Raw genomic sequence first — 11,661 nt, 5'->3', positions numbered from 1 at the left:
ACAAAAAACCTGTCACAGCCCAAAAGTAGAAAAGAGGACTGTGAAGCAATGGTACCAGTAACATCTGCAAATATGTTAAAACAGGACAAAATGTAAATTTCTCTACCGGTAAATCATGTAGCCATTGCAACCTCTTATATAATTAACAAATTGTAAGTCTATCAAATTTGACTTCCTGTTTGCACAAGCCATTGACAGTCACAAAGTGGAATCTAGCCTCAACTCTAATTTGTGTTTAAATTGCAGTGTCTATTTTAACAATCCCAATAAATCCTAAAATAAAGTCCTAAAGCTACTGAAATAAATAAATAACAAAAAAATAATTTACTTCAGAATTGCCAGGATTCCAACCTATTTAAAACTGGAGTAAAACCAGACCTCCCCTGCATAAGTGGTAAGATGGTCTATAAAGTCACTATTTTCTTTAGAAAGAATACATCTTAGCTGTAGTGCGAGTTTTCCCAGTCTTTTGTCCAGTCAGTGAAGCTTGTTATTCCCCTTTTGGTGGGCTTCTTTGTTAGCGACGAGCAGTAGTTATTCATTCTTTCATGGAGAAATGCTTTCTAGAAACCCTTCATTCCTAACTAAAACTATGAATGTGCCCATGGAGTTGAAATACTGTGTCAAAACTGTGAAATACTGCAATAACTGGGAACAGCGGTTTGTACAGTTTCATGATATAAGCCCATGGTGTCTGAAACCAAAATAGCCATACCAGTTTCTGGAATCTGCACTGCCCCATAGCTGCACACACAAGAGGATCACATTGGCTCCCAGCAACCTGGTGAAGAGACAAGAATTCTTAAGGTCTCCAGCCCCACAGTCATTCAAATGAAAACCTGTCACTGAGCAGAGAAACCTGAGCTCCTGGCAACCCACAGGTGAAAGAAGTTAATGGAAAGATTAGTCTTTCTCTCCTGATACATCGGTGGTTTTCAAAGCTGCTGAATAGCCTTGCTTTGTTAGGAAACACTTCCAACCAGCTCTAATTAAACAGTCCCAAATTAAGGTAAGAAAAGTAATTTAATTGACAGAAGGTATGGGAAGGCCTGGGGAGATTCAAAAGAAAAAAGTTCCTGTGCTGCTACACCACCAGTTTCTCTGTTGGTACAATGTAGTTAGTACTGGGAATCATGTCAGAAAAGTAACCAGTGTGGATTTCTTCATTTTTAACCCTGCATTGCATCCTGCAGCTAGGAGCATTGCCGGCTGATCCTTCATCTGTTAATCACTTGTTTAGGTGACTACTACCAGACAGCAAAGGAGATTTTATGTGGGGAAAATAAACCAGGTAGAGACTGAAGATCACATGAGAAGAAAGATTAAACAGCACCTTTTCATTCTCTCTTTGTAATAAATGTCCAAGTTAAAAAAAAAAAATAAAAAAAAATCCACCTAAGGCCATTTCTCTAACTCGGGCTCCAGAGATATCTTTAAAAGAACTCGGTTGTGATTTTTTTTCTTCTCTGTATGGAAGAAATTAATAAAAGATCAGGGTCTGGGGCAAGTGTGAGTTTGATACTGTGTTCTACAGATGGCACAAAGTCAAATTCCATCCTCAGGTATTCACGCACCAGCGCAAACCCCTGTCACTGCACCGGCGGCCGCAGGGATGCGTCTGAGGGCAGATGAGGGATCCAAGGTGAGTGACACCAGTGAACAGGGCCAGAGGTGTGGCACCTGGACTGCTGGGTGGTGGCAAAGGGCCTTCCAGCGTGTTGAGCTGGTGGAGCCCTGGCAGGTGCCAGTGTTTGGGTGGATGTGGGCAAGAGGAGGGCTGGGGGCCCTGCAGCTGCCCCAGAACGGCAGGGCGCTGGTGGGCGGCTGCAGGTGCCCTCCCGGGCCGGGCTGCTTCCAAGCCGCACTCTGGTGCAGTGGGCGCCATGAGGGGTGCGAGAAGCCTGGCTCGTCCCTGCAGCTGACACCCAGCAGCTGCCCGGCCAGGCAGCGCCGTGCCACGCTGCCAGCCCGGAGCCACGGCTGAGGGAACGAGGACCCCCGCTCACAGCAGCATTTTGTCAAACTTTCGGAAAGAAATCCGTGGAAGGCTCGAACCTTCCAAAACGCCCCAATTTCACAGCGGCAGGCCGCGCCCTGACAGACCCCGGGCTCGCAGCCCCTCCGCCCGCCCCGGTCACTCCGGCGTTACTTTTCCTTCACGTTGGCGCCGGAGCTCCCCCGCCCACGGCGCGCGCAGCCCCGCCCCCGCCGGCCGCGAGCCGTGCGCGGGCCGCCCCGGGCCGTGGCGCCCCCTGGCGAGTGGCAGCGGCGCCGCCCTGCCCGCAGGCGCCCCGGGGAGCCGCCCCGCCGCTCGCCTCAGCCCCGGCAGCGGGCGCGCCCGTTGGGCCGCCATGTTGCCAGAGCTGCCGTTTCCTGTGGCGCTGCCGTCGAAGGGCGCTGGAGGTGAAGGGCCCTTCCTTCCCACCGGCCCTCCATCGCGGGCTGTGTGAAGCGGTGTGCCGGTGGCCCTTCCGTGGTGACGCGGCGCCTGTGGCTGTGGGCCCGCGCCACCGGAGCTTCTGAGGGACGCGTGTTTGTGCAAATCAGGGGATCCGAAGCGGTGTTCAGCAAGGCCAGCAAACATTAACGTGCTCCTTGTTCCTTCCTGGCGCACCCTCCTGCCACACTGACTGCTGCAGTCAAAGTATTTCGGTGCAAGGCGAGCTCGGCAGTCCGAGTTGCAGGTGCAGGAGCTCAGCGGGCTCTGTGTTTTGAAGGGCACTGCGGGTTCTCGCCATAAAGTTACCATGTACCTGGCACAGTCCTGTCCGGCAGAGGGGATGAGAGACTGCCGAGTGAGCCACCGATGTTCTGATTCATGCACAGCGACCGACACAGTGCTAATAAGGAGCAGCCGAGAGTCCTGACGGCGGCAGGCAAAGCTGCCTTAGCTCCAGCACGTCATCAGGCCTCCAGCAGGAGCCGATGCCATTCCCAGGCCCCAGCTTCTCTTTCCCTGATTAAGGTGGCGTCTCCTCCAGCCCACCTGGCAGTGCTGCAGAACTGGAGTTTATCGCAAGGCTCCGCTCCCAAAATCTGGGTATTGTTTACTTCGGCAGTGCTGGCATAGGAAACCCCGCTGGCTAACGCTGCAGAAACAGACCGGAGTGTTCAAAGCTCCATGTTATTACTGGCGGTGAGTGTATAGCACACTTCCTCATATTTAGGGACGTGTGGAGGCTCATCCGAAACCTCTGAGACTCACCCCTTTCTTTTGATCGATCGGTTGTCCTAAATCTAAATTACAATTGCTTGGGGAAGGGGTTTGGGAGGATATCCAACTGTCCCTTTCTCATGTGGGGTTTTAAAAGAAGGGCCCAACTAGCGGTGGGGTGAACATTCAGGATTCTGAAACAAGGGAACTTGCCTGTGACCATTTCCTAACCGCTGTCAGGTTTGTGGCCTTGCCCCCAGACCACACACACATCGCTGCCTCGTGCCCTTTCCTGCTCTACCCACCTACAGTCCTGCTGCACCGACAGATGGTTGTAGTTGAGCAGAGCTCAGAAGAGTGGCTGGAGCTACAGGGCAGCAAAACCTCACTGTTGTCTCTGGACTGGCAGAAGAGCGGGGTACCTCTGACCACTAATGGAGCTGCTCCCAAAATTACAGGTTCCTGCTATTCCAGATTAGTCACTTCGCATGCATGAGTGCAAGCTAAACAGCCAGCAGTGAAAACACGGACATTGCCCAGATGCAAACAGGCATTTCTGGAGAGGACTTAGTGGATGTGGGACACCAGAAGTGCAGCTCTTCCGTGATTCATGTCCCCACCAAAGAGGCAGTTGTGTTTCAAAATACCCTGCACTGGGCTGCTTTCTGAGTGCTCAGCAGATAGACGAGCACTTGTAGCAGCCAGCAATGTACATAAAAAGGGCGTGTTAGGGCTATAGTGGTTTGCATTTATTACATGTAATGGGCCAGAACAGCATGCTGGGAGAGAAGTATCTATAAAATGTTAACCACCTAAATGAAAGGGGCTATTTCTGTAGAGCGCTGCCTCCCAAGCAGGAAATCACTTCTGCTTTGCTGTCTGTATTGTGTGTTGTGAAAAGAAGTTGGGGATTATAGAAAAACACCTGAGACAGTCTCTGAAGAATTTGACAGTTGTATCTGTGTCTCCTGATGCAGCCAAGTGGCAGTTCATGTTTACAGTATTTCCCAGTGAAGCCAACATGACACAATTTCTCCTGCTCCACACTGACAAATGCCAGGCATTTGGTCAACAAACTCTCCTCAGTCCTATTAGACTACAACATTTTGTCATGTATCTTTCATCTTTCTTTCAGTATCTTTCGATCTGTCTATACAGTGAAACATGATTTGTTTTGAACACAGAAGTTACACTTCTTTGTTGTTGTGATAAACTATGCTAAAAAATTACCTAGAATGCTCAATCTTCGCCAAACATCAAGTGAAATACTCTCTTGGGTGCTTGTGCCCGTTCAAAGCTTTGAAAATAGAGAACTGAATTTATGCCTTGGTTTTTGGGGTGGGTTGGTTTTTTTTTCCTTCTGCAAACTATGGATCTTTACATCTATATGGTATATCCCACGGCTGTGTGTACAGCTCATTTCATTAATGCGTGAATATCTCTGAGCTCCTCAGGAGGAAGCTGGGAGCAAACTATTATAATTAGCTGGACTGTAAGATGAACACCTACCCTTTTGAAACCTATGCCATAGTCCTAATTCCAGCTAAAAGGTGAGGTTGAAATTTTTCTATGATATCATAAATCTCCTTAGGCTTCAAGACTTTGCTGGGGTATATAGCGCTGCAGCGTCTTGTTGTATAGCACTTCAAGCTATTATGTCTTTTATGTGAATCACCATATCGGTCCTTGGAAAATTAATTTCAAAATAGGTTTGATTTCAGTTTAGCAGTTCTTTCAAGGTATTACAGCCCCAACAATCACTACTGGGCCCTTTGGGAAATGAGAAAAGAAAAAAAAAATTTTTTTTGGAATCACTTTCTTTTGCCCAACTCTGTATTAGCCGGCACAGGCAATAACGAAGGGGCTGCAAGACCGCTCTCAGCTATTATTGTGCCTGGCTCGCTCTCAGCATGACTCACTGCAGACAATATGTAACACCACTCGCAAGGGGAATGAACAGTAAATACTTGGCCCTGGTTTTTTTTTTTTTTTTTTTTTGTAAAATCTCTTCAGGTTTTTTCCTCTTGATTTGTATCCCCTTTATCCTCGCCCATGTGCTGTATAAGCTTCTCAAATCTAATGTCCATAACACCACCCCCCACTGGTAGCAGCAAGCCCTTCCGCTGCTGCAGGGTTTACTTTGCAGAGGTTTACAAGGAGAGGCATTATTGAGAAACGGTATGTGTTAACCTGGTGGCACAAGGTTGCTCCAACACCTTCCCTCCGGTTTTTCTTTTCTCGGGGGAGGGGTGGCTGCTCTTGTAGTTAAGTGCATCTCTTGCTTTGGTGTAGCAGCCAGGCTAGTTTAGGAAGAAAACCTTGGGGCTAAACAGGCTAGGAGTGCAGCCAAGGGGGGCAGGAGACGGCTTTAAGGATTATACTGCATAATTAAAAGCTCACTCTGAATATGCTTCCTGGTACCCTATGCTCAAACATACAAACCTTTTGAGGTAATAATTCCTGGTCCTCATTTGTATCTGTGAGATTTGTAGGTTAAAGTTGCCACACAGGTAGTGAGTCAGGAATACCAAACAAATCAGATGATACTCAGCTGAAAGCACAAATTATTCATCTAGACTACGAAAAGGCAACACCTTCCTAAATGTGCCCTAGCCAGTGAGAATGGGAGGTAAAACAGAAGTAGATAACATACATGTGTTTTGTTGGTTTGGTTTTCTGCAGTGCCCTCTGGGCGCAGCTGCTATCATTTTGCAGCAGCTTCTAGATTTTAAAGTGGGGATTCTTCTCCTGAAGAGTTTTGCCATCAAAACTGGGCCAGAACGTTATTCTACCAGATAAAACCTGGGACACTAAGACCCACAATCAAGCTTATATTATGCTAGCTTGAAGGAAGACGATTCTGTCTTCAGTTACTCCTGATCAGCTGGAGCCAAGACTAGAATTTAGGTCCTCCATTACCCATATTCTAGGCTAGTGGCTTCCCCATCAGCCTAGAAAGCACGTGCACTTGCCCTCCAGCCATTCCCCATCTCAGACCAAAATGATGTTAAAACCAAGAGGCTAGAACAGCATATTCTGACATTTCAAATATTCTAACCAAGTCTGTGCAAGCCGCATTGATTTAACTTTCATAGTCTAAATATAGGTCCTAGCAAGATGCTGGTACCAAAAAAGCTAGAAGCAATGGAAAGGAAGCAAAAAGCACATATTGATTATATTCAGTGTGAGTGAGCACATGCCTATCTAATGCTATAATGCACCAATAAACAAACAGGTTAAGAATCCAAGCAGCATACACTCACTGACTGAGATAAATAACCAAGTATGAAAAGGTATAGTCACACACCTGTATCAAAATTGTGAAAAATGCGTTTCGTATGCTTTGCCTGATTTTCCACCAGAATTATTAAGTTTTTATTTCAAGAGAAGTTGCAATAAGCCATAAGTGTGCATTCTCCACAAAACGATATACTTAAATCAGACCTGCTCCCCGCCCCCGCCCCGAAAACTAGCCCTTCTGCTGCTTCAATTAAATGCCAGTGTACTGTAAATAGGTCCCTTGTCACACATATAACAAAATGAAAAGAGACACCGAATAATTAACTTAATATTACAGACAGAAAAGTGAAGAACCTTGCCCTGTGTAGTCAGCACCACCTTGTAGTTTTGATTAAGCTCATGTGTTTGACTGAATCAGTGCCTAATCTTTACAACTAATTACTGTCTAGTGCCTGCCTGCTTCTAAGAACTTTTCGTTCTTTAAAAATCTGTTGTTTACAACCATCTCCTTGTTCATTTTTTGGAGAACAAAAAGTAAATGAAAGGCTTTATTCCCTGGGTTAAGTCTAGATCACACATACCAAGGAGAAGAGAGATTCTGCTACACTTTATTCAATATGATGTTACAAGAAAACAACAGTTACAGCTGACAAACCATTACATCCTTCATAATACAGACAAATTACAAGGTGTAACAAATAATGCGACATTTATTTTACCGTACTGCTTACTATTCTGTTCTTCTGAAGTGTGTGTATATATATATATATTTAATTACATTAACATTGTTTTCATGTACCAGCCCTCCCCTTTTTATTTGTTAAAAAAAGAACACCTCTTAGTGCACCATACAAAAATCCATGTGGAAGCTGGCAAGCAGGGATTTTGTATGCAGCACCACTGAAATGCATTTTGGGGGATGGGAATTACTAGTGCATCTTTTACTTTTAGATTTTTTGCTTATGTGAAAAATGCAAGGCAGTAACATACAGTCACTCCACCTAAATGCTGGTAGGGGAGAGTATTTTTATGCTCAGTAATGCAACATAATTCTGTTTATATGGGGTGTCTGGATTTTGTGCCCCAGTCTGTACAGCTTAAAAGTTTTAGATAACAAAGATTACAAACCCAGGAACATTCACAGATGAATATTTTGTATATGAGCATATCAGAGCATTGACGACATTCAGTTGCGTGCACTGACACGGAGCACACGGGTGTACGTCACCCACTGGCCCACAGGGGATTTCTTATCCTACCTTCTTTCCCCAGGAGTCTGAAGTGCAGAACCCCCGCACATCAAAGAGAAAGTGAAAACCCCTGTGCCTCTGTCTACTGCAGATTGAATGTTCAGTTTTGCATGTACTGACAAGTTATCTTAAACCATGGTTCTGATTAAAAACAATAGTGAGAATGAGAAGGACCCAACCAATCCGGGACACCACAGAATAATGTAATGTCGGCACTACTGGAGTGTCCTAACTGGTGCGGTGCCTACTGGGTGTGGATTAGAGCTGATCTGAACCCAGCAGGGGAGAGGACTAAGCCATCTCCAGCTGGCTGACTTGTAAAGTCAGGTTCTGTGAACTTGAACTTGTAAGGAAACTCTGTATTGTGCAGACCATCTCTATCACCATCTTCCCTTCCCCATTCACTTAATATTAGATCTCATACAGAGTCAGAACATGCCCTCCCACTTTTATCTGCCTACTACACCGGCTGCCCTGTGCCTGCTCTCCCCTCTTGCAGCAAAGCCACATCCTCTCGGCATCATCAGGAAGGATCTACTGGGGCTCAGCCAAGCGGCAGGAAAATAAACGTTATGTTGCTGCTGGCTATCAACGCTGAGTAAGTCCCACAGTTTCTCAAGGACCGTGTCCCTGAGACTACAGGTCACTTAAGCCAACATTTCACTGTGATGGCATGAAACACCCACCAGGTTCCCGGCCACCTGCAGCATGTCTGGAAGGCCAGGCTACTTCTTGACCCTTTGGAGATTCTGCAGGGATCTGATTTGGGAAGGATGGGAGAAAAAGATGGTAACGCTATTGATCTTCGCTGAAGCTGTCTCAAGAACATTGATGGGGTTGAAACAGTCCATTCTGCAACACTGAGAAGAGCTGTGGTGAAAACCCAACTTCTGCAAGATGCTGGAGAGGTGGGCTGTCAGGGAGTCCTAACTGATGGGTGCCAATCAGGCTAACCATGCAGGTAATAGCTCTGCTGGAAGGAGGAAGAGGGAAATAAGGCTATACTGTCAGTTCCTGGGACAAGGAGCTTCTACTATCTCAAAAAACCTTGACATTTCCCAGCAGATTTGATGTTCCAGAAGAATAATTTGCAGTGCTCAAGTGAATGGCACCATCTTGCTGAGCCCAAGTCCCCTTGGTGCCAGGGGAAGATCCCCAGGGCCCAGAGCCACCACGGGAGAGCAGCAAACCCAAGTCACCGCAGACAAACGGGCACCCAGGAAGCAGGTGCCTAAATAAGAGATCCTGGTCACTCCTTGATTGACTGGTAACTGAGATAGCCTCACTACTGCTGAAAATCAACTTACTGTTTAGGAACATAGATATGTATGCACTTCCCTTCAGGCAACTGATTTGGCAGATTTTTGGGCCAACTTTATTTCAGTTGTTGCTTAAAAGTGAGAATGGGGCAGAGAAGATACTCTCATGCGCATGTGTGTGTACACACACATACACACACACACAGACGTACCGTAAGCAAACACTGTACATGAGTCACTATGGATAGTAATGTGCTAGGCTTGTGGGAACAGTTGGGGAATTACTCTCTATATTAAACCTTCCGGTGTTTAGTTGAGCAGCGTAATTGCTTACCTCCCAATTTAAGCTGCCAAGCAGAAGCGTCTATGAAACTACCCTTGTATTCCTAATTGAAATCTTTGTTACATTTTCAAAAATTCTTCAGATTTTTGCAGCAAGTTTTTTTTTTCTAAAAATAGCTGATTTTAGTCATCAAACTGCACACGATTTAAGTAGCAAAGATAATGTATAAAAGACTTTTCTCTTACAAAAAAAAGAAACATGAAACCCAAACAAACCACGTCTAAGGCAGTTTCAGTGTGTGATAAATTCAAAAGTTCAGTGGTCACTTTTTCCCCCTCATAAACACAGGGGAAAAACTGCAGTAAGTTCTAAATAGGATTGTGACTGAAAGTGGCTTTCAGATGGCTTTTACCAGATCCTGAAACAGGCATGTCACTGGGGAAAATTGTCTTTTAATGGCTGTGCAAATATTGAGAATATTTCCATGGTTCAGCTCTTTGAAAGTGTAGACTTGTATCCCAGTTCATTAAGAGGCCTTTTGTAGCTACTTGCGCATTCAAGGACTTGCCTTATTGGGTGCTTTTTTTCTTATTAAACACTGCTGGAGTTTAATAAGATGGCAGTAGCACAAATCCTTTTCCCCTCCTTTTAAACACTGAAAGCTAACCAAAGTGTTACGACACTTCTTAAAAATGTAATTCAATGCATCCATCAAGCAAAGGATGTCAAATTTATGAGTAGAATAATATTGCCTAGCAAGTGTTTCTGTCCGAGCAGGACTATAACTCAACAGTGGGTTTTGCACCATAACCTGCCCTCTCTGAATGCAAAGCATTGTATATGGTCAGGGCAGTTTTATCACACCCCTGAACACAACGTTCTCCCCAACCAAAATGTAGCAGGGGCTTCCTTTTCTAAAATCACACAGTTTTAATTTCTTGCAAAGTTTGCATCTGAATGATTCATTCAGAAAAAAGCTATCTAAAGACACAGTATCTGGTAGTGCCTTCCAATTAGCTCAGAATACCTATGGAAAATAACTCAAAAGGTGCTTTGGTGTGGAACAGCAAACAGTTTGGGATAAGGAAAATTCTCCACTTTGCCTTGTATGTGGCAAAGTAACACAGCTAGATTTAATGGCTTGTTCAACAGAACTTTTTCTATACCTTAGTATCTGCCTTGAATTAAATGGAACAGTTTCATCATCTCTGTTTTCAAAAAATCATTCCAAAAGGTAAATAGTGTGAGGAAAAACATAGAGATGTTAGCCAAGACCCATAAAAGAAAGATATATTCTTGAAGGGAATAAAACTATAAAGAATTAATTGTGTATCTGTCAGCTGCGTACATCTCATCATTTTTGCTTTGTCTTTCTCACAGGCCTATTTTGAAAACTGGCATGCTACATAGCCTAAGCAGGGTAACCAAATTCAGAGTACTGAAGTAAACATGCAATTATTGCCATGTTTTTAAAATGGATATGAATGGTCTGTGGAGATAATGAAAAAAGAAATAACCCAACAACACTTCAGGAACAGTGGCAAGGTGCTGTAATTGTCAGCCGATCAGACAAGTTGGGCTTGCTCTGGCAGAAATAGTCTTCCCATTGGTTGCAAAATATGCACAACTCTCAAAGAAAATGCACAGTGTCCTTTATGCTGTTGGCTTTTTTTTACAGTCTTTACTGAAGAAGTGGGAACACCAAATGTGTTGTCTTAATGTATTTAAGACATCGCTGGTGAAAGCATAAAAATCCTTACAAAGATGCAGCGCTGCAGTGGAAAATCAAACAAAATCAAACACAAAAGACTGAAAGAGTACATGCCATGTATCAGTAAGCAAAAGCTTAATCTTCACATAGTTCTCTGAAATCACAAGGTATCCAAATGCGTGCAAGGTTTTAAACAAATTGCAGGGGAAAAACAGGGTCTTGCCAGCTTCAATTTTCTTTTGAATGAAATCCACCATAAAGAAAGAAAGGAAACAGGCTGTGGTTCCTTCCTGGTGTTGGCCTCCACGTTAGGTTTTTGTTTCCCTCCTCCAAACTGGTAAATTTAATCCTGTAAGAAAACAATATAAATTATAATAAGGCTCACAAACTGTGTTTTAAGATTATATTTTGCTTGGTAAAACATAGGTTAGTCCAAAGCCGGTTATGAAGACACCAGCTCAGAGCAAAGGACAGCTTTCAAAGCACTTTTAGAGCTGGTACCTCAAGAAAATGAACTTAAACCACCAATGTTTTCAGGGTCGTTGCTTAAGTGAGATATATTTATCCATATTCATGTAGCTCTGCCCCAAGTGCTAATCTTCAGAGGTGCCATCGGCACTCACATTCTCCATGGAAATTATAGGCAGCCATAAATATACGCTTGGCTCTTCTAAAGGTGATCACACCCCATGAATGCAAAGGAAGCTTACTAAATGCTGGCACAGCTTCAGGAGTTTACAAGCTCTTTTTGCCCCCTTTGTCAT

General features: G+C 44.6%; 1 protein-coding gene across 2 annotated transcripts in view; it reads right to left on the bottom strand.

Moving 5' to 3' along the window:
• Window positions 1-6,986: 6,986 nt before the first annotated feature.
• CDK14 (cyclin dependent kinase 14) overlaps window positions 6,987-11,661 on the bottom strand; it is a 316,058-nt gene continuing 311,383 nt past the window's right edge. For both annotated transcript variants that reach the window (XM_080385509.1, XM_080385510.1), the window contains one exon: window positions 6,987-11,246. The gene's annotated coding sequence lies outside the window, so the exon portion shown is untranslated. The remainder of the gene's footprint in view (window positions 11,247-11,661) is intronic.

The sequence above is a fragment of the Falco punctatus genome, assembly GCF_963210335.1.
Source record: "Falco punctatus genome assembly, chromosome: 4".
Lineage (NCBI taxonomy): Eukaryota > Metazoa > Chordata > Aves > Falconiformes > Falconidae > Falco > Falco punctatus.
This window is presented reverse-complemented; position numbering and strand designations above follow the sequence as displayed.